Here is a 25,133-nt window from a genome sequence, read left to right as displayed (position 1 = left end):
TCTGGACTGTTATTGGCATTAATCATTGCTATGTAGGTGGTATATTGAGATGGACCCAAGGTTGCCAGATTCCATAACATCTGCCCTGTGCACTTGACCTTGTCAGGGTCATTGTCATGCTGTCCATCCCTCCCAAAGAGTACCTCTAATACTGCTGTCTCTCTCAGCTGCTGGATCCCTTTCTCAAGGGTCTTCCAGCGCATCCTACGGTGGTGCTCCTGCATTCTCTCTCTGTGGACAAACTTCTCTCTCACACTCATTAAAAGCCGGTCCCAGAGGGAAAGAAGGCCTTGCTCCCTTACGAATATCTGGTCCACACCTGAATCCTGGGCCAAGGATCCCAAATTCCTGGCCTCAGTTTCATCCAGTTGAACACTTGTTCCCGTAAGGTCCCAGACCCGGAGTAACCAAGTTGTAAAAGGCTCACGGCCCCGCCGAGCAATGTCTTTACGCAGGTTACGGAGACTATCGTATGAGAGGGACTCGGTGAGAATCTCAACCTCTGGCTCCCTTGCTGGTTGTGAGGACCCTCCTTGCTGATCCCCATTATCTAAGTGCCTCATTTTAATCTTAGATTTCCTAGTTTCCACAGGAGCAACTGCTGCTGTCTGTGGCTGCTCCTGTGATCCAGCTGGAACCTGGACAGATACAACATCTACGAGTTCCACTGCAGCACCATCTGACTCTCCCTCTTTAGGGCAGGGGGAGGGTTTCTCACCAGCTGGAGAAAAATACTCCTTCATCATCTGACTATGCTCCTTCAACATCTGACTCTGCTATTTCAGCATTTGGCCTATATCCTTCACTAGAGCCCCCACCCACTGTGGGTGGCTCATTTCTGAGGTGGGCTGTGGGGCAGCATCAGGCTCTGGGGCAGCATCCCTAGTCCTTGGGGCAGAGGCAGGTTCTGGGACAACATCCCTAGTCTCTGGGGCAGAGGCAGGTTCTGGGACAACATCCCTAGTCCCTGGGGCAGATATCAGAGTTGTTGTCCAAGCCAATATTCCCTTGTTTCTGAATGCTAAGTAGAACAAGCCTACCAGCAACACCAGCCACTGTATAATAGCACTGGCAATTACAACAGATCTGAAATCTTTGAGAACCAGTGGGGTAGCCTCAAAAAACTGGTTGATGGGTTGAGAGAAAATTTCCCTTGCACTCGTTATCTCACAGTAAGTACCATTACTGAAATAGCCCCAGAAACACGCAGTTAGAGTACGATAGCTCCGGCTCCATGAAACCGCTTCCCAGAAAAAATTAAAAACCCATGAATTCCTGACATAATCAATCCACCAAACCAATCGGACAATAGCCACAGCAACCTTGGTGAGGGGGCCCAAATTCAAAAAAGGGCTTACAAATGGGAGGGAGATGGCTGTGGCCACATGGAACACAAACCAGATTAAACCAGACAACAAATTGCCAGTTAAGAGAGCTGTTATTCCTGTGTTAACTCTCAACTCAGTGTCCTCTGCCCCACGTCTGGGCGCCAAAATCTGTCCTGGTTTGAAAGGACAGGTGTCTGCCAGTAGGGGCAGAAGTTTCCCTTTTTGGAATAGAGACTTTGGTTCCACTCCCCTCCCCCAAGTATTACGATTGTTTGAATCAAGGACTCTGAGGCAGAGATAAGGGGGGGGTGGGAATAACAGCTCTTTTACTAATATATCTAACTATACAAACAGAAAACAATAACAGTTAAAATTGCTAACAGAACGAAATAGATAACTCGGTGTCAGTCCCTTTAGATGCAAGCACGCTGTCTCTGTACTTAGTCCAGAGCCCGGATTTGCCAGAGGGCAGACGGGAACGAAGGCAGGAGGGAGGGGGGAGGGGCAGCAGCAGCCACGCCGGTCTCAGGCGGGAACAGGCTCACCCTCACCGAGGGCGGCAGCTCCTCGCTCACCGTGTGTGTCCGGGTGATCAGCTGTGTCTGCAGAGGCAGGAGGCTGGAAATGGGGCAGATGCAGGGCAGGTGATCGCAGAGGGTCTGGCTCTGCTGTGCTCGGCCGCGTGGCTGAACGATCCCAGGCGTCCTCCTCCCGGCTCGCCGGAAACGCGAGTGCCCTCCCAAAAGCCTCAGAGGCCCCTCCGGGGGCCGTCCTCACCCACCCCCTTTGTCTGGACCCATCAGGGACCCTGGGTGTAACCCGGCCAGCTCCATTGGCATGATAATGGGAAAAATTCTTACAATTGACACAGTAACAAAAAAACACTCAACCCCGAACAATAACTCATTTTATAATAGACCTAATCTGCCACTCTTAGAAATTGAGAGCCATAGTGGTTTAAGTGAAAGCCACCTAATTCAAGCTGTATTCAAAAATGTTAGCCTAAGAGAAGGCTTGTCTGAAGCTCCCACTTTATCCATAACAGCTGATTACTTGTAGGTGACCCCAGAGCTCAGTGCTGGGACCAGTCCTGCTCAACATCTTTATTGATGATCTGGATGAGTGGATCAAGTGGAAGTCACACTAAGTTCACAAGTGAAACCAACTTGTGTGGGAGGGTAGATCTGCTGGAGGGCAGAAAGGTTCTGCAGAGGGATCGGGATGGCTGGATCAAGGGGTTGAGGACAACGGTGTGAGGGTCAACAAGGCCAAGAGCCGAGTCCTGTCCTTGGGTCACAACAACTCCATGGAATGTTCCAGGCTGGGGAAGGAATGGCTTGAGAGCTGATCAGCAGGAAGGAACTTGGCAGTTCTGGTTGGCAGTCATCTGGATTTGAGCCAGCTGGATTTTTTTTTTTTGCTAAGTGGCCAAGAAGGACAGTGGCAACTGGCCTGGATCAACCACAGTGTTGCCAGCAGGACCAGGGCAGTGATTGTCCCTCTGAACTGGGTACTACTGAAGTGGCATCTCAAGTCCTGTGTCCAGTTCTGGCAAGAAATTCTGGAAGAGAGACATTGAGGATCAGGAGCGAGTCTAGAGAAGGCAGTGGAGCTCGGGAAGGGTCACAGAAGCACCTCTTGCCAGGAGCAGCTAAGGGAACTGGTGTTGTTTAGTCAGGAGAAGGCTCAAGGGGAACCTCACTGCTCTCTACAACTGCCCAAAAAGAAGTTTCAGTCAGGTAGTCTTCAGTCTCTTCTGCCCTAAGTGACAGAACATGGTTTAGGGGTGATTATGGTGGTATTGGGTTGACTGTTGGACTACATTATCTTGAAGGTCTTTTCCAACCTTAATGATTCAGTGATTCTGTGATTGTGTGTGACCTGCCACCACTGCCTCCAGCTTTGTGGTCTGGGGATGTTTTCTCAGTAGTGTCCCTCAGTGGGAACCATGAGCACTACGAGAAACTTCACAGTTTGAATCTGACTTTGGCCTTTCAAGAGGTTTCTTCAACTTTCCTCAGGGTCTAAGGTTAAAGGATGTGTTAGGGTAACACAACCTGGCTTTTAGTGGGGGCAGAGGAAGCCACAGAGGCTGCTTCTGAGAGAGAAGCTCCTTGAAACTTCTACTGTGTCCAGCAGAGCTAATCCCTAAAGATTCTGACAATTGACATTTGGCTGGCCAAATTATGCAAGTAAGCAACACCTCTGTGATGACATATTTAAGAAGGAAAAAAGGCATGCAATTTCTCTTTCTTCTTTGCCTCTGAGGGGTGGTGAGGGAGCTGCTGGGCCCCTTCCCTGCACAGTTGTCAGGGGCCATGGTGCTGGGGGACCATTGTGAAGCCACGAGCAGCCACATGGCCGAGACCATGCAGCCACCAGCTCCTGCCCAGGCCAGCGCCAGGAGCGCCCCTGCAGCCAGGTGGCACGGCTGGGGCAGCACCATGTGGGCTCACAGTGAACTTCACTTGCTTGCCCACCTTTAGCCAGCCATGCTGCAGACAGAAGGGCAGAAGCAGCAGTTTTCCCTTTCTGGCACCCCGCATGAAGAGAGGCGCTGAGCGGAGCCAGCGAATGGTGCAGCTCGGTGATGCCGGTGGGGGCGACATCGATGACAGGCATGGTGAGCAATTCCCAGATGTGGAGCCCGAACGGGATCAACCTTTCAGTGCTGCATAATTCTATAAAACTTCTTTTTAAGTGATAGAACTTGAGAACAAATGAACTTAGGGACACCAATTCTCTCCTGAGTCAGACAAAAGGAAAAGGTGAAGATGTGAGGAGAGCAGCAAGGTCAGTGCAAAGGAAAGGGTGGAGGAGGTGCTTTGGCTGTCAGAGCTGAGATTTTTCTGCAAACCGTGGTGAGAACTATAACACAACAAAATGTTTCCTTATCATTGATGACGTTCATGGGGGCATGCAGAATTCACCTGCAGCCCGTGAGAACAAAAGGTGCTCGTGCTGGAGCGTGCATGCTGAGAAGAAGCTGTAATCTGGTGAGAGGCTTGAACAGAGAGAGAGAGAGAGAACCCTTGCTTACAGAGATAGAGGAAGAGAACCCTTGCTTTTTGACTAGAACAAAAACTACACCACATGAGCCAAGTGGCCCACAAAAAAACAGTTGTGGGAAGACTCCTCTCCCTAAGTGAGCTGAAGAAAGATTTTTTAGTAGTGACAAACTGAGTAAAAACCCCATGTTTTGTCTCCCTGCACTGCTGGTAGGAGGGGAAGAAGGGCTGGGGGAGGGCAAAAGGTGTTCTAAAAATTTATTCTGGTTCTCATTATCCTCTTTAAATTTTATTAATAACTTTTTTCTTTATACCTTTTAAGTATTGAGCCTGTTTTACCCTTAAATTGTTTTCTTCCCAATCCTTACCCCAACTCATGAACCCCCTTTATTTAATTGCTCATTCTCCCTCCTCTGGTCAACTATAGCAGAGAGATAGCTGTGCAGGCAGGGACTGCAGCCAGGGGTCCCAGGGCTGTCCTGCAGGGCAATGTCCTGCAGCTCAGGGTGCTGTGCTGGGACAGGGACTCTGCTGCTCACCAGGGACAGCTCTCAGCCAGCCCTGGGAGAGATTTGTGGAAGGAACATCACCTGGTAGGACAAGGGAGGCTCCTCTGTTGCTCAGTGGGTACTGCAGGACTCTCCCAGCCCCAGGGTCAACCCGTGGCAGATCCCAAAGAACACTCCAAGAAGTACAGCAAGTGAGGGATTCAGGGAAAGGGGGGAACAATAACACAGGGAGCAGGACAGGGGGATACGGAGAGGAGTGATGGCACAGGGAGGAATGATGGCATAGAGAGAAGGACAGGGGGATACAGAGAGGAGTGATGGCACAGGGAGGAATGATGGCATAGAGAGAAGGACAGGGGGATACAGAGAGGAGTGATGGCACAGGGAGGAATGATGGCATAGAGAGAAGGACAGGGGGATACAGAGAGGAGTGATGGCACAGGGAGGAATGATGGCATAGAGAGAAGGACGGGGGATACAGAGAGGAGTGATGGCACAGGGAACAGGACACAGCAACAGAGAAGAAAACAGGAAGAGGAGCATGAGACAATCAGGAGGAAGGCAGGGAGAAGGTTCCCCACTGGACTCCATAAAATTACATCACAGAGCCCATCTGATTGCCTTCTACGATGGGACAGTTCCTGGATGGATGAGGGGAGTGAAGGGGTCCGGGCTCCCTGTGCAGCTCTTTGGAAGGACTCAGCAGGTGGGAGAGGTGGGCAGGGAGGTGCCTCACCTGTCCTGCCACCTGCCACAGGGCTGGCAGACACAAAAACCAGCTGAGAGCAATGCAACACTCACAGTTCTGTTTCCTCCAAACTCCAACCTGGAGAAAACTCCATCCACCCCTTCAGGGACACAAATTAAGTTTCACCTCCCAAACCCCAAACATTCTGAGGTGAAGAGATTGTGCCAGATGAGGACATTTGCTTGGTTGATATCCAGAGGCCCTTCCAACCCTGACTTTTCTTTCACTGCCCAAAACACAGGCAAGGGCCTCAGCAACCATATTTTGGGTTGTTTTCCCCAGCTTCTGAAGTTTCCTGATCCTTTTCCTTTGCTGTTTCAGAATCCTCACTTAAGGAAAAATGAGGTATCAGGATCTGCTGCATGTCCCCAGATTCCCTCCCTAAACCCTGCAGCAGCTGCCAGGAGAGAACCTGCCATGTCTGAGTGAAAATATTTTATTTTTCATAAATATGAGAAATGCTGCTTTTCTCTCGAAACCCTCTAAGTCTTGCCTTCCACACCCCACATGACATCAAAACAGGGGATTTATAAAGTTTCAATTCCTTGAGAAAAAAAAACATTCACAGTTTAATTGTATTTTGGTGCAATCAAGACTCTGGTCTTGTGGAACTTGATGATGGTCAGGGGGAGTAGCCCAGCAAAGGAAAATTATGAGCAAGGGAAAGGTAAAATCTGCACATGTTGAAGTGCTGAGAGCAAAGTACCTGCCTTGCAGATGTGCTGCAAAGGGAACCTAAATAAGCATCATCATCATCATCATCATCATCATCATCATCATCATCATCATTGTCTCTTTATTTATAAAAGGTGAAACACTGACCTCTTGCACAAGACAAAATGTGGTAAGTAAACCAGTATTTTAAAGCAGCAATTCCATGTTCCAGAGAATTCCCTGACACAGGACTAAATCCACAATTTACTTTTAAAGCCACTTTCTGGTTCAAACCAAACCCAGCTGATCTCCTGCTTGAGTTCACCTGACACCAGCTAGAGCTTGGGAAATGTTTCTTGCTCTGCTGATGCCTCCTTTGGTCTCAAGTTATTTTCACTGCTGTTGTCCCTCCCCTGTGAGCAGCTCCCCAGGTGAGGAGGTGCTGCAGGTACCAGAGCAGAGGTTCCCCTGCAGCCCTGGAAAGAACAGAGTGAGGCAGATGCTGCCCCTGTGCCCCAAGTGCCTCCACCTGAGGGACTCACCCCATGCAAAGGGATCTGGAACAGCTCCTGAGGGACTCATACCCCCCTAGTTCATCTCCCCCAGGAGCTTTTCCATCAGGTTTTCTCTTCCTGTCTCTTCCTGAAGCCTGAGTGATGGAGCAGCCTGGGGGGGCACCTGGGGTCAGCCAAGGTCAGCCACCCCCAGCCTCCCCCACTTTTAGAATCCCAGGTTGGTTTGGGTTGGAAGTGACTTCAAAAGTCATTTTGATCCATCCCCTGCCAGGGCAGGGTCACCTTCCACTCTCCCAGGTTTCTCCAAGCCCTGTCCAACCTGGCCGTGGACACTTCCAGGGATGGAGCAGCTGCAGCTTCTCTGGACAACCTGTGCCAGAGTCTCACCACTCTCACTGGGAGAATTTATTCCCAATATCCCATCTAACCCTTCCCTCTGGCAGCTGAAACCCCTCCCTGGCCATCCTGTCCCCTGACAAAAGGCCCTCCCCAGCTCTCCCGGAGGCCCCTATCTGCAGGATATTTTATATCTCTATTATATTTATACCTATATACATCTCAGCCCAAAAAGTGGCTCAGGCAGTCCACGAGTAGTTGTGGCCACCTGGGGTAGCCCCATTTGGGGGGGTGTGGGGGAGTGCTGGGGATTTGGGCACATCTTTGGGTTATTTTAGAAGGCCTCAGGAGGTTTTAGAGGGAGGTTTAGGAGGGTCCTGAGGGGGTTTATGGGGGGACAGGGTGGCTATGGAGAGTTTTCAGGGTACTCTAAATGTATTTGGGATCTAGTAGGGGGTCTCTGGGGTTTTGGGGGGACTATAGGTGTGTGTACTCCAGGTCCCCAAAGTCATCTCAACCTCTTCTTCAGCCGACAGGAATGGATCTCCACCTGTCAGGAAAACTCCCTACGGACTCTGTTCCCGATTCCTGTGGAATTTTTGATGTGTGCAACACGCAGGAATGTTTTCCCTGCTCTTTCCTGGCTCCAAGAGGGACCCTGGGAGCGGCACGAGAAGCGGGGAGGCTTGCACATCCCCCACATCAGCAATTGCAGATTCAAATTTTAATTAAAGGCTGAGCTGCTGCTGATACTGCAGCAGGGTCAGGGTCTTTCTCTATTGCCATCACGCCAGTTCCCAGAAGACACTTCATGGGCACTTGGGGGGCACTTGAGGGGTGCTTGTGGGATCAGAAAAGGTCTGGAGTGGCACTTAGGGTTGGGGGAGGCAGCTGGAGAGCATTTGGGGGTCGGTGGGGACACACAGGAGGCACGTTGGGGCAAGTACGGGACGGGGGCCGGCGGACTCAGGGATGCTGAAGGGGCCGCGAGGGTCAGGAGAGGAACACTGGGAGTACTGATGGGGACGGGGGAAAATAGGGCTCAGGGAGCCCCTGGGCAACAGGCTGGAGCACTCGGGGCTCAGGAATTCCCTGGGCAGTGGCCGGGGACACTCAGGACCCCATGACCGTCAAGTGACCCTCCCATGACACTCATTTAACCCCATAACCTTCAAGTGACCCCCCCATGACCCACAAGTTCCCTTATGACCCTCAAGTGACCTCCATGACCCTTAAGTAACTCCAGGACCCTCAGCTGACCCCCCCCTCCATGACCCACGAGGGCGCCTCTGGTTGCTCACCCAATGGCTGCTGCAATGGTGTCCCCTGCAGGGCATCACCAGCATTGCTCCTGATTGGCTGGGGGAGGGGGGGGGGGCGTGTCCTTGCAGGGGGCACGTGACCCCAAACCCTGCCACAGGCACTCAGGATGCGCCTCCCTTGCAGGCCACAGGGCATCATGGGAGTCACGTGACTCCCGATATGGTGCACACTGCAGAGCTCTGAGGAAGCCATGTGACCCCCAAAATGGCTCAAGGTGCAAGGGCTCATGGGACTCTTGCTCCTCACAGAGTGGCGCCCCCTGCTGCACAGATGCGCAGCAGCTTCTGCTGATTTGCCAAAGGGCCTCCTGAGAGTCACGTGACTGTGAGTATCCTGCCCCCTGCAGGGTGTCCAGGGAGCTGCTCCTCATTGGCCAGCGGGCCTTGTGGGAGTCATGTGACCTCCAACATGGTTCCTGCTGCAAGGGTTCCTGGGAGACAGCCTGGGGCGCAGATGCCCCCTGGTGCTTGCAGAACTGTCTCCCGATCCTCTGTGCCTACCTGTGCCTCCTTTCATCCTTTTTGCCAGTTAGTCTTTGAACTCCATCCAGCACCTTCAGGGCAACTGAAAATTTCTCTTCTGGGTGTCATCTCTTCCAGGGACCCCCAATGGCTCCCAGGGACCCCATCTCCCCTTAGAGACCTTGTGGTTTGTGGGGTTCAGAGGGCCGGGGAGATCCCTGGGGAGTTTTGGGGGATGCCCATGTGGCTTTGGACATCCCTGGATGGGTTTGGGGGATCTTTGTCTCTGGACAGGTTTGGGGGTCTCTGTGGGGCTCAGGGATTCCCTGGATTTATGTCTTCATTTAAAGGCAAAAGCCCTTTAATTCCCTGTTTGCCATCGTCTCTCCTGATTCCAGCTGATATTCTTCAGCTTTTTCAGTCGTTTGGGCCAGAATTTCCCATCCTCTGGAATTCCCCACTGTGATTCAAGTCATTAATTTTGGGTAAAAACCATCTGGATTCGGTCTGTCCTTTCCCCGGGGTCATGGGGCCAGAGGGTACCACGGGGCCAGTGATTTTGGGAGTTCATGGAATTTGGGGTGATTTCTGTGGGTCCCACACCTGTCGTGACATCCCTGTGGGTCCCACACCTGTCACGACATCCCTGTGGCTCTCACATTTCTCACCATGTCCCTGTGGGTTCTGCTCCCATCACGTCCCATCGGTGACAGGATCCAGCTGCCTGTACCCAAATTCTCTGGAACTGGAGGTCATGTCCCCTGGCCCCGCCCCTTCCCCCATCCTGAAATTCTGCTGAATCTGGCCAAAGCTGCGTGGTTTGGCTGTGGCTTGGGTGTTATTATTTGGGTATAGAAAGAGTGATTTTGGACAAGCACTCTGTGTCTGCAGTGTTCTGGGAATTCAAGAGCCAAGGGGCCGGTGAGTGGGGAAGAGTGAGGAGGCTTCATTCCTTGTTTATTCCTGATTTTCCTTATTGTTTGGGGATGGGCAGAAATTCTGGCTTTTTTCTGCCCACATTTCAGGGTTTTTTACCCTTCCCAAATTTCGTGGTCTTTTTCCCACAAGTTGCATAATTTTAACCCTTTTTCTTCCAAAATGTTGGGTTTTAAACACTTTTTCTCTCATTTTTGCCTATTTCCCCTTAAATCTCAGGGGTTTGCCCTTTTTGTGCACTACTACTAATTTGAGATTTTTTTTCCCCTTATCATTCCCAGAATTTGGTGGTTTTTTCCCCATTTTTGAGGCCAAGTTGAGCATTTGGGAGGGTTTGTGTGGGGCAAGCTGAGTGAAGGGTTTTCCTTGATGCTGAGCCCCATTTTGATCCAAATTTGGGGGATGTTGGGCAAAAAGATACCCATTTTGAACAGAACAGGGGGCTTTGGGGAAAAATTCATCCTTTCCATAAAATTTTAGTGTGGATTTAGTGGAAATGTGATATGGAGGAGATCTCAAGGGGAGGGTTGATGGGAGGGTTGTGTCAGCATTTTAACATGAATCGTGTCAGCATTTTGACATGAATCTGGGTGATTTTGGTTAAAATTGATCAGGTTTTGGAGTGAATCTGATAGAGATGGAGATGGATGTGGCCTCAAGGGGGGAGGGAGGATGGTGGAAGGATGGTTACCTCAGGTGTTTAATTCCGTTTTGATGCAAGGGGAGGATTGGGGGAAAACATATTTTTATTCAAAATGGGAAAGTTTGGGAAGAAAAACCATTTTGATACAAATTTGTGGAGGTATGGGCAAAATTCTTAGTGTTTGGAATGTGTGGGGTGGATTTGGGGGTAGTGGGAGTCAAAATAAGCCGAAGAGGTTTCCATGGGGATAAAAGAGGTGTTTTGGGGTAAGAAAAGTCGTTCTGGTGGTAATTTGGGGCTTATTGGCGAGTTCAGGACACACCTCAGGGCTCACATGGATTTTTTTCCCATAGACTAACAACTTTTAGTGATTTGGGGTGTTTTTCACAGGGATGGCACGTGATGGGATCTGGTGGTTCCTCCTTCTCTTTTGCAGTAAGCAAAACTCCCGTTTTCTATGCAAAATCCTCAAATTTCCTGGATGTTGTACTTATTTCCAGGCTTTTAAGCACAGAAAATTAAATCCTGAATCCCTGGGCTTTATATTTAACTAAAAAGTTCTTTAAAATATTTCCTTTTTTGATTCAAATTTTTTTTTTAATTAATTTTTTTTTTTTTATGAGCACCTCATTAATTTTTATGGAAAAATCCCCCTTTTCCTCACTTTCTACAGAAAATAAAAATGTGTTCTGATTATTTCAGTTTACTTTTTGGTTGGTGTTTGAGGGTTTTTTGAGCTAAAGGATGATTATGATCACTTTCAATGTTTTAGTGTTTTTGCCAGGAAAAAACCCCAAAGAGATATATGTTGGAATTTTATTTTTTCCAAGGGAAAAAAAAAATCTATTTTTAAAAGAAATTTTTTATCAAAAGATGTGTTTTTATTTGCTCTTTCGAAATAAAAGCAGTTGGTTCTTAAGGGGAAAAACCCCCTCTTTTATTCCTTATTTTCATTGATGTTTTCTAATTTTCATTAAAACCTCTTAGCAACCAAATTTTTAGATAGTGTTTTAAAGAAAAAGCCTTTTTTTTAACTTTTTTTTTTTATTTTTAATTTATTTTTAAGGTGAAAAGAGCCGTCTTTAACTCTGTTTTAGGTTTCAGGTATTTTTATATGAAGGAAAAAACCTCCTTCACTGTGTTTTATTTTTTAAAATTATAATTGCCCTTTTCCTTGTTAACTTTTCTTTAAAATACCCCTCTTTAAAAAAAAAAACCAACCCTTTTATGTATTATTTCAGAAGGTTTCCCTTAATCATATTGTTTTATTCACAGTCAACCTCATTTTTCCCTTTTTTCCTTCAAAACATGTAAATTCCATTTTTTTTGAAAACAGCCACCAGAATTATCTTTTTATACTCAACATTCCCAATTCCATATTTCCTAAATTAAAAAAAAATCCTTCTCACAGACTTTTATATATAAGACCGGATTATATAGACTGAATTTTAATCAATTTTTATTTTATTTTCATATTTTTTTCCCCCTACAGTCTCCAAAATTCCTTTTTTTTCCCCTTCTTCTCTTTAAGACCCCTCCCCACAAAAGTGACCCCAGTTTTAATTCAAGAACCCAACCATGCAGGCTTAGCCATTCAAGCTAATTACCGTAGGAAGCGGCTAATGGGGGTGCTGGTGTTATGAATATATAGTCATTCATACCTTTTGTCAATAAATAGACTCTGTGATCACCTGTGATTTTGCAGTGCATATTAGGGGGTTACCCCATGCAGCTGCCTGGGGTTAGACATACACTTTCTAACTTTAAATTGTTAGTCTTTTGCCTGTCACAGGTGGGTGTTGGTAATAGACCAATGCTCATATTTTAGTAAATTGTTTGGCGACTGTGGCAGTACCTTTATCTCTCTGGCCGAGGTGCCAGCAGGGTTTAGGACCCTTCTAGGGCACCCACCTGGGATTTTCCTTGTCCCCAGTGACACCCTGGGGAGAAGAACGAGCTCTACTAGAGATACGGACAAAAAAGATACATTTAAAATTAAAAATAGGTACCTTTGGGAAAGGCTAACTGATAAGATGCTGCAAGATGTTATGGGCACAGTGAAAAAGCTTAAAGTGGAATTGTTTGTAAGTTTCTCCAGAATTTGGTTTTGGTTTGTGTTCCAGGTGGGGCTGGTAACAGCACCAGGAACTCTTGCCCCATAGTGGGGGACTAATGGGGCGATCATGGCCACGCATGTGGTGTCAGTGGAACTCAGGCAGCGGTAATAACAGTGTTGCCAGTATTGTTGTGGTATGGGAGCAATAGTGACTCCAGTTTCAGACCACAGTTTGTACACGCCAGATGTGCATGTGTGCCTGAGTGTGCGAATGGATCTTGTTTTGTGGGTTTTGTGTGCTTGAACTGTGGGTTAGCAGCAGGCTGTATGCACTTTGGTTTGTTTAGTGGCGCGCTGTGCTTTGGTTTGGGAGCGTGTTGGCAGGGTATTGTATGTGTAGGTTGTGAAAGAATTTTGAGATTTGCATCTGATTAGCAAAAGGGATACTTAAGCCTGGGAGGGTGGAGGAATCCAAAGCGCTTGCATTACGTTTGAAATGCATGAGCTGGGCTGTGTATGTGAAGCTTGGCTGTTTGTATATAAGCAGCGGAATTGTGGAGGGCTTATTATGGGGTGAGAGGGGCAGTTGTGTGTGTTTAAGCTGCTTTTTTTTGTGTTTAAAAGCAGCGAGTGGCGTGGGACAGTCGAAAACCATGTGTTGCACAGTTCGGCGTAACCCTGGCAAACTGGCATCGATTGAGTGATTTGGGTTTTGCAGCTTTAGGCAACGTCTCAGTTTCCACTCAACCCTGAAATATTTTAATTCTTGCCGTTTGTTTTAATTGTGAGAAAATATAGTTAGTTGTTTGCGAGGCTTTAGAATTTCTAGCTTGTGGGGTAGTAAGCGTTGTTAGTTTCTAGGTGCTGAGGGGTGAGGCAGTGACGTGAGTTCAGAGCTACCCCTCCCCCACCACAGAGAAATTGTGCGTCTGCCAGAGTCTGCTGAATTTTTGGCATGTTTTTGTGAATATTCAACCCAAGCTACAACGACAGAGGCTTAGTTTGCTAGTGACCTGTGATTAGCAATTTAAAGGGGGAGAAAATTCATTTTTTGTTTTGCCATTTTGTGTAAGTGTTGTGAGTGAAGTGCTTGAGAGTGTTTGGTTGTGATATGTGAGTTCCTTTAGAGATGAATAAAAAGGACCTTTTTCTCAGTTGTGCAGTGTGTGTGGTGAGCATTTAAAGAGAAAGTATTACCAGTTTGTTGAAAAGTATAATGGCCTGTGTTGGTCAGTGGAGTTTTAGATTCCATTTCTTAGGCAATACTGCCATCTTGTGTCAGGAGTTATAATTGCATAGCTTAAGTCATTAAGTTCACTGCTTTTATTGTTAAACTTTTTCCTTCAGCCACTTTTATCTTTTTCCCTTTTCCCTTTGTTGGTAAAATTATATGCCTAGGAATAGAAGGTTTGGGCAGGGGATCCCTGTCCAAGACGGAGCTGTGACTGTAACCCGTGGGTTGTGTTTCATTGTGTAGTTTGTCAAGAATTGTGGGTCAGACAAGTACACAAGTGGAGGATACCTGGAATTGGAATTTGTGATCTTTGTCCTAGAAAAGAACAAAAGGCTACCCAGATAGTTATATGGGTCTTAATATCAACTGGTCAGGAGGACCCTGCTAGTAATAAAATATTTGAGCTGTTAGAAAATGGGGTTTCAGGAACCCTATGGAAGCCAGTAGAGATCCTCAGGGTTGAGTGTGCTCAGAATATCTTTGTATCAAATTACTACCAGGTGAAGCTCTGGAGTTGGGATAAGGTTAAAAAGTGTTGGGGAAAAAAAGGAAATTTCAGCTCGGGGGCAAGTGAAAGCAAAGAGATTCCTAGGGTAGTCCTTTAGGATGTGTTTTGACACATTGGAAAAAGCTGGTGGGCCATGGTGGTACAGAAACTAAAAGAGAGCTTGTTATGCACATAGTGGTGGCCACTCTATGGACTTGAGGAGGGGACACTGGATTATGATGCTTTGGTACAGCTGTTCCTTAGGCACGAGCAGAAATGGCATGAGGCTATTTATGCTGGTATGTTTTTTCACCGTTAGGAATTACCCTGAGTGGCAAAGAGCTTGTGGAATTAGATCATCCCCTGACCCTTTGGTGTTGGCTCTTGAGAAAGGAAAAAAAGCTAATAAGGGAAAACCCAAGACATGTTGCAGTACATGCTCAATAAACCAAATGTTTATTTTATTATCCTGACAAGGTATATTGTATGGAGGCTCAGGAAAACGAAACAGAGGAATTGCTCAGGCCACCTCCTAAAAGACAAGGAAGGGGAAGGCTGGTAGAGGAAGTAGATTCAGAATTGCCATCAACTTCAGGTTTTATCCCTGCTTCATCCTCACTCGAGAGAACAGTAATTAATATGGGAGTTTCCCCACCAACTCCTGAGCCACAGGAGCCAACCCAACTGTGTCCACTCTTACCCTCCAGTGATAGTGAGGTGGAAGAACTCTCCCCACAGGGTCCTACAGTGTCAAGGACCTGAAAAAAAATGAGAGAGGCCATACAAGCCCCTCTAAGGGAAACAGTCCCCTCTGAGGGGGAGACAGTGTTAGTCAGAGTCCCCTTTACTGCCTGGGATTTAGATTCCTGGGAAAAGATTCCTAAAAATTACTGGGTTGGCCCACTAAGAATATTGCTTACAATTTTTAGATAGAACAAGATAGATCATATGCATAGTTTATATGTAACCTGGCATGTTAAGAAACTAGAATTATAATACTTATTATCTAATAGGTTAAGAAGAAATGGTTTGAGTTTGTGTCTTTAGCTTGTTGGAAAATCTATATATAAGAATCTATGCATTAGGGAGAGATTCACTCTCGCTCTTGCTTTTGTTCCTGCTCTCTTGCTGTTCTCTCTTTACCACCATCATCATCACTAGAAGAAGACAGGAGCTGCCACAGCAACATTGGTCCACCTGAGATCTTTAACAGGAGCAGCTTCTACTTCTAATTGGGACTTTACTTCTCTTTAGGACTCTATACCAAAAACTTTAGCATGGACTTTAACGCTTGTGCCCTTCGAGACTAATGTACCTTTACAATAAACAACTTTATAGCAACTATTAGCTGCTCGGCTCCTTAAAGAAAACGGCCATGACCTGACAACGGCTGGGACTCTAAAGCGTGGTGTTATTTCTTATAACTCTGCCTTGGTCACTCCTCCTACCTTAGCTGTCTGGGTAGGGAAGGCTTCTGGCCACCCTGAAAAGGTATCTGTTAACACTAATAGGTAATGATGTCCCCCCTTTCCCGGGAAATTCCATAAAATCAATTTGCCATTGCTGCCCAGGTCCACAATTTGTCCAACTTTAGGCTTTGGAATGTTTTTTTGAATTAGTTTGGAGGCAAAGACCACACTGATGAGTTACTTGTGTTACTGTGCTCTGTAATTTTCTAGCTAGAATCCTGTCTTTTAGGTAGTTATACAGGGCATCTATTCCCCAATGTGTTTTCTCATATTCTTTTAGCACTAATGACAACTACAAATAGGAAGGTACACAATTTTTCCTTCTTTTGTTACAGCCCTGGTTTTGTGTGAGTGGCTTAACATACTTCAATCCCTCCAAAGGTTTTAATTCAATCCCTGCAGAATTCTCTCTGCAGAATTCAGACAGACTCTTGATTTACAGACTCCAACAAGCCACTGTATCTTCAGATAGAGAGCTGCATTTTATCTCAAGAATTGTACAGCAATTTAGTCACTACCTGGGGATAGATTGGCAATTACACACCCCATATCACCCTCAATCCAATGGCCAAGAAGATGAACCATTTGATCAAACAACAAATTTGTTAGACAGAGTCAAGAGGCAAATTTGTCTTGGCCCCAGGCTCTTCCACTAGCATTAGTATGGATTAGAACAAAAGCAAAAGGAAATTAAGCCCCTTTGAAACATTGCACAGGAGACCATATGCAGTCCAAGAAGAAACAACACCCATTCAAGTAGAGGAAGAAACTCTACACAAATACATGGTGACCCTAAATAAACAGCTTAGAGAAATTGGAAAATATATGGCTGGGGCCCAAAGCAAAGAATTGGATGGGCCAGTACATGATGAACAACCTGGGGTAGTGTATATGTTAAGTCTTTTGCAGAGAAGACTTTGGAACCACAGTGGGAAGGACCATTCCAGGTACTCCTCACCACCTTCACGGCAGTCAAGATCAAAGAACACAAGGCTTGGATCCATCAATCCCAAGTAAAGAAGGCTCCTGAAGAAATTTGGAAAATTGCACCAGGCGACAGAGACCTGAAGCTGAAACTCATTAAGAACAGCGAGTAATGGACTTGTAGTTATCATGGACATAATGCAAATGGTTGTGACCTTTGTGGTTATTGCCACAACTATAATAAGAGGCAAAGCAACACCACACCAGTATAATGTAACTGGGGTTTACCAATGTCAAGGGAAAGCTTATGATTTGAGCAGAATGTTAAGGGTCATGAATGCAAGTATGTGGGAAGGAAGAAATGTTTGGGCATGTGAATATGCATTCGTACAAGATGGGTTCCATGAAGCTCGCCATCCACCCATGGAACTCATCCAAGTTAGTCCTGGATGCTGTGACAAATGCTTGACCACGTGTCCTGAATTCAGACTTAGAATTGAAGGGTATGCAGCAAAATAGTTTGATCTTGACTTTAACATCACTTAATACTGCACTGAGTTTCACAAAATGAAGGCAAAAACAACCCCACTGGTGTCAAAAGGGCTGTAACAATTCAGACTCCAATTATTCCAGAGAAAAAAGAACAATGTGTAATTCCCACAATTACTGAAATTGGTCCATATACTATCAATAAAACAGGAATTCAGAGACTGTTAACTAAACTCGAGTAGTCTCTGAAGTGAGTAGAAATAAACCAGATAAATGCTTCTGCCATTTGGCCAGAATATGCCCTATTTCTCAAAACTCCTTTTATGGATTGGACTACTTGGCTTCAAAACCATATGCCCTCTAGTTCTAGGAAAACGAGAGATTTCACTGGGTTATTAGGAACAGGACTAGGAGTCTTAAACACAATAAATTCGGAAATATTTATGAAAATATTGACTATAATAGGAAGTGATTTAGTTAAATTGCAGCAGCCTTTGCAATCTTCTTTGTTAGAATCAGGAAACAGTCATTGGAAACTGACCAAAATATTACCAGAATGGGAAAATACAGAAGAGAGAGACCATGAGGTAATTAAAGCACTATGCACAGCTAGTGTGAACATTTCTCTGGCTCTTGTATGTACTCAAGCACAAATGTGGATGCAGTCAGTGGCTGCCGCAGTTATCAGGGAAAGTGAAGAAGGAGCATTCCCTGCAGAAATTCACAAAATTGTTTGGGATGATGCCTCTGAAATGGAAAGAGAGTTTCAGTCTTAGTGGGTCTTGGTCAATTTTCAAAATGACCCTGTGACAAATATAGTGACAGCTTTTGTTTTAACTATACACAATGCATCTGTAAACTGGATACATCCAATAGTCACCTTGGGGCTAAATCTTGAAGGGTCTGTACAGTATCCTTCTGAATATAGAATGTGGGTGTTGGGGGTTGAGTGTTTTTGTGTTACTGTGTCAATTGAAAGAATTTTTCCCATTATCATGCCAATGGAGCTGGCCGGGCTACACCCAGGGTCTCTGATGGGTCCAGACAAAAGGGGTGGGTGGGAACGGCTCCCGGAGGGGCCTCTGAGGCTTCTGGGAGGGCACTTGGGTTTCCGGCGAGCTGGGAGGAGGACGCCCGGGGATCGTCAGCCCACGCGGCCGAGCACAGCAGAGCCAGACCCTCTGCGATCACCTGCCCTGCATCTGCCTCGTTCCAGCCTCCTGCCTCTGTGGACACAGCTGATCACCCAGACACACACGGTGAGCGAGGAGCCGCCGCTCCAGCCCGTTCCCACCGAGACCGGCGTGGCCGCTGCCGCCCCAACCCCCTCCCTCCTGCCTTCGTTCTCGCCTGCCCTTCGGCAGATCCGGGCTGTGGACTAAGCACAGAGACAGCGTGCTTGCATCTAAAGGGACTGACACTGAGTTATCTATTTCGTTCTGTTAGCAATTTTAACTGTTATTGTTTTCTGCTTGTACAGTTAGATATATTAGTAAAAGAGCTGTTATTCCCACCCCCTTATCTCTGCCTCAGAGTCCTTGATTCAAACAATTATAATACTTGGAGGGGGGGAGTGGAACCAAAGTCTCTATTCCAAAAGGAAACTTCTGCCCTTACTGGCAGACACCTGTCCTTTCAAACCAGGACAGTGGGCATGAGAAATTGAAAGAAAATGGCAGACCATTAACCTAGAGCCCTGTTCTATGATGAAACAATTGGGATATATATGTGAGGGAACTTTGGAAGATGACTTGCCTAGACACAGACCAAAGCATTTGCCACTTTGAAATGCAGGCAGACAACTTCACTTGTGTATATAGGACAAGATAGGACAGCATGTCCCACCATAATGATAGACAACCAAATCGTGAATGAAACCCAATTGAACTTATGTGTTTGTAATTTTGCTGAAATCACAGGATGTGACTTTTCATATTGGGCACTTGTAATATCACATCAGAACATAAACTAGTTACTGTGCAGAAAATATTGCCTGTGCCTATAGGAATTAATTTAACCCTAATTGCTCAGCTGTTGAAACATGACAAATTAAGAAAAATTTTAAAATATATTCAAGATGCAGGGAAAAAGACTTTGATCACTATACACCACAACATGGAAACCATAAAAGGGTTTTTTAAAAAATTTGAAGAACATCTGTCTCATCATTGGTGGGATGTGCTATTTGGGTGGTCACCAACCGCAACCGATTTGCTTAATGCCTTAATTCACGCAATCACTGTGTTGCTTATTTTAGTTAGCATAAATTTGATTCTGTCTGTTGTAGTACTTGTTTGGAATTGGAGGATACTACGACAAGTGGCAGACTTAGCATCACTGTCAAAGGCGTATGGCTTGCTCTTGAGAGATTGCCACTGTGCATCTTGGATAGAACAAGAAAAATCTCCATATTGAGTAAAATAACTTAATAATTTCAAAGAAGTGGGAAATGAAGCACTAATTTTAAAGAAATTAGGATTCTAGATAAAAGTTAGTTATTTACTAGAGTTAATTAAAAGCAGATGGATAGATAAGCCTTGCTGAAAATAATTAAAAGTTAGAAGTTAGTTAGAAGATACTGGGCTTGAGATAGTTATCTCAGGTTTAAATAATTAATTGTCTGTCATTTTTATGTTTGTTCAGCTTTGCTTGCAATTGGAAAAGAAGAAACTAGTAAATAGATCCGAAGAAACACAAACAATTTCAACCAGAAACTTATTCCAAGTCATGAAGGGAGGAAATTAGAGTTGTCCCAGAAGTAATTTGCATTGTCATCAATAGAAAAGGTTGAGAGTTCAGGGTGAGGAAGACTCGCCTCACTTCTTCTTTTTAAGACCCCTCACAAAAATGACCCCAGACAATTCAAGACAGTCAAAGTCTACAACAAAACCATTAGCATCAGCAGGGAACACCCTGGAAAAGTCATGGTGAGCTTAGGAAAAGATCCCTTACCTTTTCACCACATTCTCCATCTGAAATTCCCTGTCTTTCCAACAGCTCCTATGAGCTCTGCTCCCACACCTGCCAGCACACCTGTGGTGCTGACTCTGCCACATGCTCAAGGCAATACCACGAGGGCTGCATGTGTCAGGACTACCTCTCCAAACAGCTGGACACGGCAGCCAAGGAGTGGCCAGCATGCCTCAGAGCTGTTGCAGCAGTAGCAGTGAACATCCAAGAGGCATGCAATTTCACCCTAGGCCTGAAGATGACCGTGATAGTATCCCACACAGTGTCTGCAATCCTGGAGGTGAAAGGGGGACATACTTCCTGTCCTGATGGTGGCCCAGGGAAGGTCATTGATGGTGTCTTCCAGTGTCCCACGGAGGTGTCCAGCACTTCTGTGGCACCTATGTCACCTTTAATGGGTGACTGATATTTGCTCCTATGTTCTCACTAAGACCTGCAAAGGTGACAATGTGACATCATTTATTGTCACAATCCAGAAAGAGGCATGGCAGAAGGGGAAGGTCTCCAGGATCCACGATCCAAGCGTTGTCTGTGGAAGTCTATGGGGTCACCTTGACCTTGAAACAAGGAAAAGGGGCAGATGTCATGGTAAGGTGGCACTTGATGTTGCACATCTCACGGGATCCCCCCAGATTGGGTTTCCTTGATGGAAGAGACACCTCAGCCCATCTCCAAGCCCAGTCCATACTCCTCCCAACTTTTCTCTGTAACCAAGATCCATAAATGCATAAAAACTTTGGTCAGAAACTGTTATCTCTGAATTTTTTGTTCTACCTCAGTCAACCCCAAAACTGTGTTTCCTTGATGAGGGGAGCCTTCACTGCATTTCCAATATTAATCCATTCTCATCAAAACTTTTCCTTCCAAGGGGGATCCACGAATCTGTCAGAATATTGTTGGAGAGGTGTTTTCCCCAAAGTTTTGGTCCCACTTCCTCACTGGAGGACTCTTGCTTCTCTATCCCAGGTGGATTCCATCTCCCACCACCTCCCCACTCTCCTGAGCAAGGGACAGGTCCAGGTCTACCCACATGGGACAGGTGTCCTGCTCCGCACTGACTTCAGCCTCGTGGTCCACTATGACCTTGTCCAGCACGTGATGGTCACGTTCCCCCACACCTACATGGGGCGCCTGTGTGGCCTGTGTGGCAACTACAACGGTCAACGTAATGATGATTTCCAGCTCTCCAGTGGCCAACTGGCTCCAGATTCAACAGCCTTTGGATCTGTGTGGAAAACAGCAGCTACACCTTGCAGTGACACCTGTCCCAAGGATGAGTGTCCCACCTGCAGAGAGGAAAAAGTGGCAGTCCTCCAAAAACCCAAATACTGTGGCCTCCTCATGGCCCCCGAAGGTCCCTTTGGCTCCTGCCATCACATCATCGACCCCATCCCGTATTCTCAATCCTGCATCCATGACCTCTGTCTGACGGGAGGGGACATGCATGTCCTGTGCCAGAGTATCCAGAGCTATGTCAGTGCATGCCAAGATGCTGGAGTCACCGTGGGGTCTTGGAGGGCACCATCCTTCTGCCGTGAGTTTGGGAGGGCACAAGGGCCAATGTCCCCTGTTTGGGGTTGGGAAGATCTCCAGGTGATACTGGAGTTAGGCAGGGTGCAGCTGGGGAATGTTCCCTGTTTGGGTGTGGGTGACAGTGGAGACACGCAGGACTTGGGATGATGGTGATGGGATGAGCTTTAAGGTCTCTTCCAATACAACTCAGTCCATGATTCCATGAAAATTCCAGCCCTCACCTGCCCAGCCAACAGCACCTACTCCCTTTGCACCAACACCTGCACCAACACCTGTGCTGGAAATGCCACTACCTGTCCCCAGACATGCATTGAGGGCTGCCAGTGCCACCAGGGCTCTGTCTTTGATGGACACAGATGCGTTCCCCAGGAATACTGCACATGCTTTACAGATGGAGAATACTATAAGGTAGTTTTACTGGCCTTTTTTCCTGGTTTTAGGAAAATGTATGTCTTTTTTCCCTTCATTTTTCCCTATTTTTATACATTTGTTTCCTTTTTCCTTCTCTTCCTTCTTATTTCTTTTATTTTTATGTCCTTAGATTTTTCCTGCATTTTTTTCCTTTGTCTCATATTTTTCTGCATTTACCTCTGTTTCCCTATTTGGTTGTTTTCCACGACTTAATGTATTTGCATTTTAAAAATTAAGTTCCCCCCATTTTTCCTATTTTTATGAATTTACACCTTTATTTCTTTCATTTTCCCCTATTTTTCTTCTCATATTTCCCAGAATTTTTCCCTTTTCTATCCCCCTATTTTTATGTCATATTTCCGTGTTTCCTTTCTTTCCCCCTATTTTTAGACAGTTACATCTTTTTTCTTGCCTGTATTTCTCCCTGTGTTCTGCATTTGCATTTCTTTTTCTGCATTTTCCCCATTTTTCCTATATTTATGCTTTTTTCCAGCATTCCCCCCTATTTTTATATATTTATGTCTTTTATTCCTGCATGTCCACCTTTTTCCCTACTTCTAGGAAGGCATGCACGTACATCCCTTTGCCTCACAGTTTGTTCACTGTTTTCCCTATTCTTCGGCACTTATGTCCTTTTTTATGTGTTTTTCCTTTTTTCCCCTATTTTTATGGATTTCCCTTTCTCTCTTCTCCCTCCCGGCAGCCCCATGAATTGCTTTTCCGGGATCACTGCCAGCGCTGTTGCACCTGTGTCCCTGGCCAGGGCCTTACCTGCCATGAGCACGCTTGCTCTGAGGACGAATCCTGCGAAATCTGGGAAGAGGCTTTGGGATGCATCAATAAAAGTGAGGAGAAATGAGGGAAAAGGGTGTTTTAGTTGCAAACTGGATCTGGGGATGATTAAGGGGTTGATTAGCAAAAAAAGGGAAGGCAAGGTGGAGGGAACAGAATCCGGTCTGTCACTAAGGGTCAGGGATGGGGCAATTCTTCCCATGGTTTCTCCCAACGTTTTTCGCATGTTTTTTACTGTGTTCTATGTGTAATGGGCTGATGTTTGGACTGGCTCCTCTCCTTGCTTCCTCCGTGCAGCTGCCTGTCCCTCCCTCGGACTGTTTTATCTAGGCTGGTGTTTTCCGGCTGTCTCTTGCTGCGCTTCGGTTGTGGGCTGTGTCTTGGTCTCTGCCGTCTGCTCAGCTGTAACCCCCTCCCCTGGCTGCTTTGGCCGTTTTTTTTTCCTTTTCCCCCAGCTGTTTTGTCTGTGCCCCTGTGTTGGCTTGTCTTGGGTTTGCTTTTGTTTGTCTTGGGCTCGCTTTGGCTTGTATTGGGCTTGCTTTGGCCTGCTCCCGGCTGCCCCTCCCCCTCTCTCCCTTCTTCCTGCTCCAGGGATTTGCATTGACTCCGGAGGACGAGGATCTGGACTTCGGGGGCCGCTGCTGGAGGTCGGCTTGGGAGGCTCTGCCGCTCTCTCCGGCGAGGACCGGCTGGGTTTGTCTCATCTGGGTTTGGGTTGGGGAGTATTTCTTTTGTATTTTTGTTAATAAAAAAGTTTTTTCCATTTTCACCAGAAGAACAATTCTTTCTGAGCTCAGTGAAGGAAGGAACTGTGAAAAAGAAAAGGGGGGGGGGACCCTTTGGAGCTCTTTTTCCCCAAATTTGTCCTAAACTTGGACACTATGATTTTTTCCATGGTTCCTCCCATGGTTCATCCCATGCCACAGCTGCTTCCATGGTCTTTCCCATGATGTTTCTCATTGTTTTTCTCACGTTCTTTCCCATCGTTTTCCATCCCATGATTTCTTTTATGGTTGCTCCCATTGTTTCTTCCATCCCATGATTTTTCCTATTCTGTGGACTTTCCCATCTCGTGGACTTTCTCTCTCATGTGGCTTCCCCCACATTTTTCCCACCCAGATTCCTGCAGCTACCCTTCCCCCCTGCGTGACTGCAAATGCCCATTTTTCTCCTACCTGGGTGTTCTCCAGCTCAATGGGGTCCCCACCCTGCTGCCCATGGAGCTCCCAGGATCACTGACCTCCTCTAAAAAGACATTAGGAATATGGTGAATTGACCTTCATTAAACTGAGAAATAAAGCTCAGTTTGTGTCCAGGGCCCTGTGTCTTACACTGGATTTCTTCCTGAAAAATTTCCCTAAGGATCGGGATTTCTCCCAGACTAAAAATGCCACCACTTAGAAGCCTGGTTGTTCTTTGTGTACCAAAAGCCTCCTGTAAATAGACATAAGAAAAGTGGTGAATTGAGCTTCATTTCACTGAGAAATAAATCTCAGTTTGTGTCCAGGCCCTGGGACTAAGACTGGGCTTCTGACTGCTAAATTTCCCTAAGGATCAGGATTTCTCCCAGCAACTAAAAATGCCACCACTTAGAAGCCTGGTTGTTCTTTGAGTGCCAAAATGCTCCTCTAAATAGGCATTGCAAAAGTGGTGAAGTGAGCTTCATTTGACTGAGAAATAAACCTCAGTTTGTGTCCAATGCCCTGTGCCTGGGACCGGGCTACTGCCTTTTAAATTTCCCTATGGATCAGGATTTCTCCTAGACTAAAGATGCCAACACTTAGAACCCTGATTAAAATGGGACTCACAAACACTTCCTCCAAAAGGTATTAGGAAACCAGGAGGGTGTGTTTCCTTTCAAAGGGAAGGGGCCACTTTTAGTGTCCAGGACCCTGTGCCTTACACTTGCTTTCGGCGTGCTAAATTTCCATATGGATCAGGATTTCTCCCAGACTAAAAATACCACCACTTAGAAGCCCGGTTGTTCTTTGAGTGCCAAAAGCCTCCTCTAAATAGACATTACAAAAGTGGTGAAGTGAGCTTCATTTCACTGAGAAATAAACCTGAGTTTGTGTTCCAGGCCCTGTGCCTGCGACTGGGCTTCTGCCTGTTAAATTTCCCTATGGATCTGGATTTCTTCCAGATTAAAGGTACCACCACTTAAAAGTCTGGTGGTTCTTTGAGTCCTAAAAGCTTCTTCTAGGTAGACATTACAAAAGTGATGAATTGAACTTTAGTTTGGAGAGAAACTGAAACACCAATCTTAAAAAATTAGGATTTTAGGTACATTGCTGAAATTAATTAAAA

General features: G+C 46.2%; 2 long non-coding RNA genes across 2 annotated transcripts; both read left to right on the top strand.

Moving 5' to 3' along the window:
* The first annotated feature begins 19,409 nt into the window (after positions 1 to 19,409).
* LOC306815384 lies at positions 19,410 to 22,873 on the top strand. The gene is made up of 4 exons (XR_013777395.1): positions 19,410 to 19,535; positions 19,764 to 20,047; positions 20,118 to 20,249; positions 22,738 to 22,873. It is a non-coding gene; the product is annotated as an uncharacterized lncRNA (long non-coding RNA).
* Positions 20,277 to 22,025, top strand: LOC306815383. Its single transcript, XR_013777394.1, has 3 exons — positions 20,277 to 20,678; positions 21,057 to 21,624; positions 21,838 to 22,025. It is a non-coding gene; the product is annotated as an uncharacterized lncRNA (long non-coding RNA).
* Positions 22,874 to 25,133: the final 2,260 nt, after the last annotated feature.

This window comes from Erithacus rubecula, assembly GCF_903797595.1.
Source record: "Erithacus rubecula genome assembly, contig: scaffold_121_arrow_ctg1, whole genome shotgun sequence".
In the NCBI taxonomy this organism is placed as follows: domain Eukaryota; kingdom Metazoa; phylum Chordata; class Aves; order Passeriformes; family Muscicapidae; genus Erithacus; species Erithacus rubecula.
Note: the sequence above shows the minus strand (reverse complement) of the source record. Positions and strands in the feature narration are given on the sequence as shown.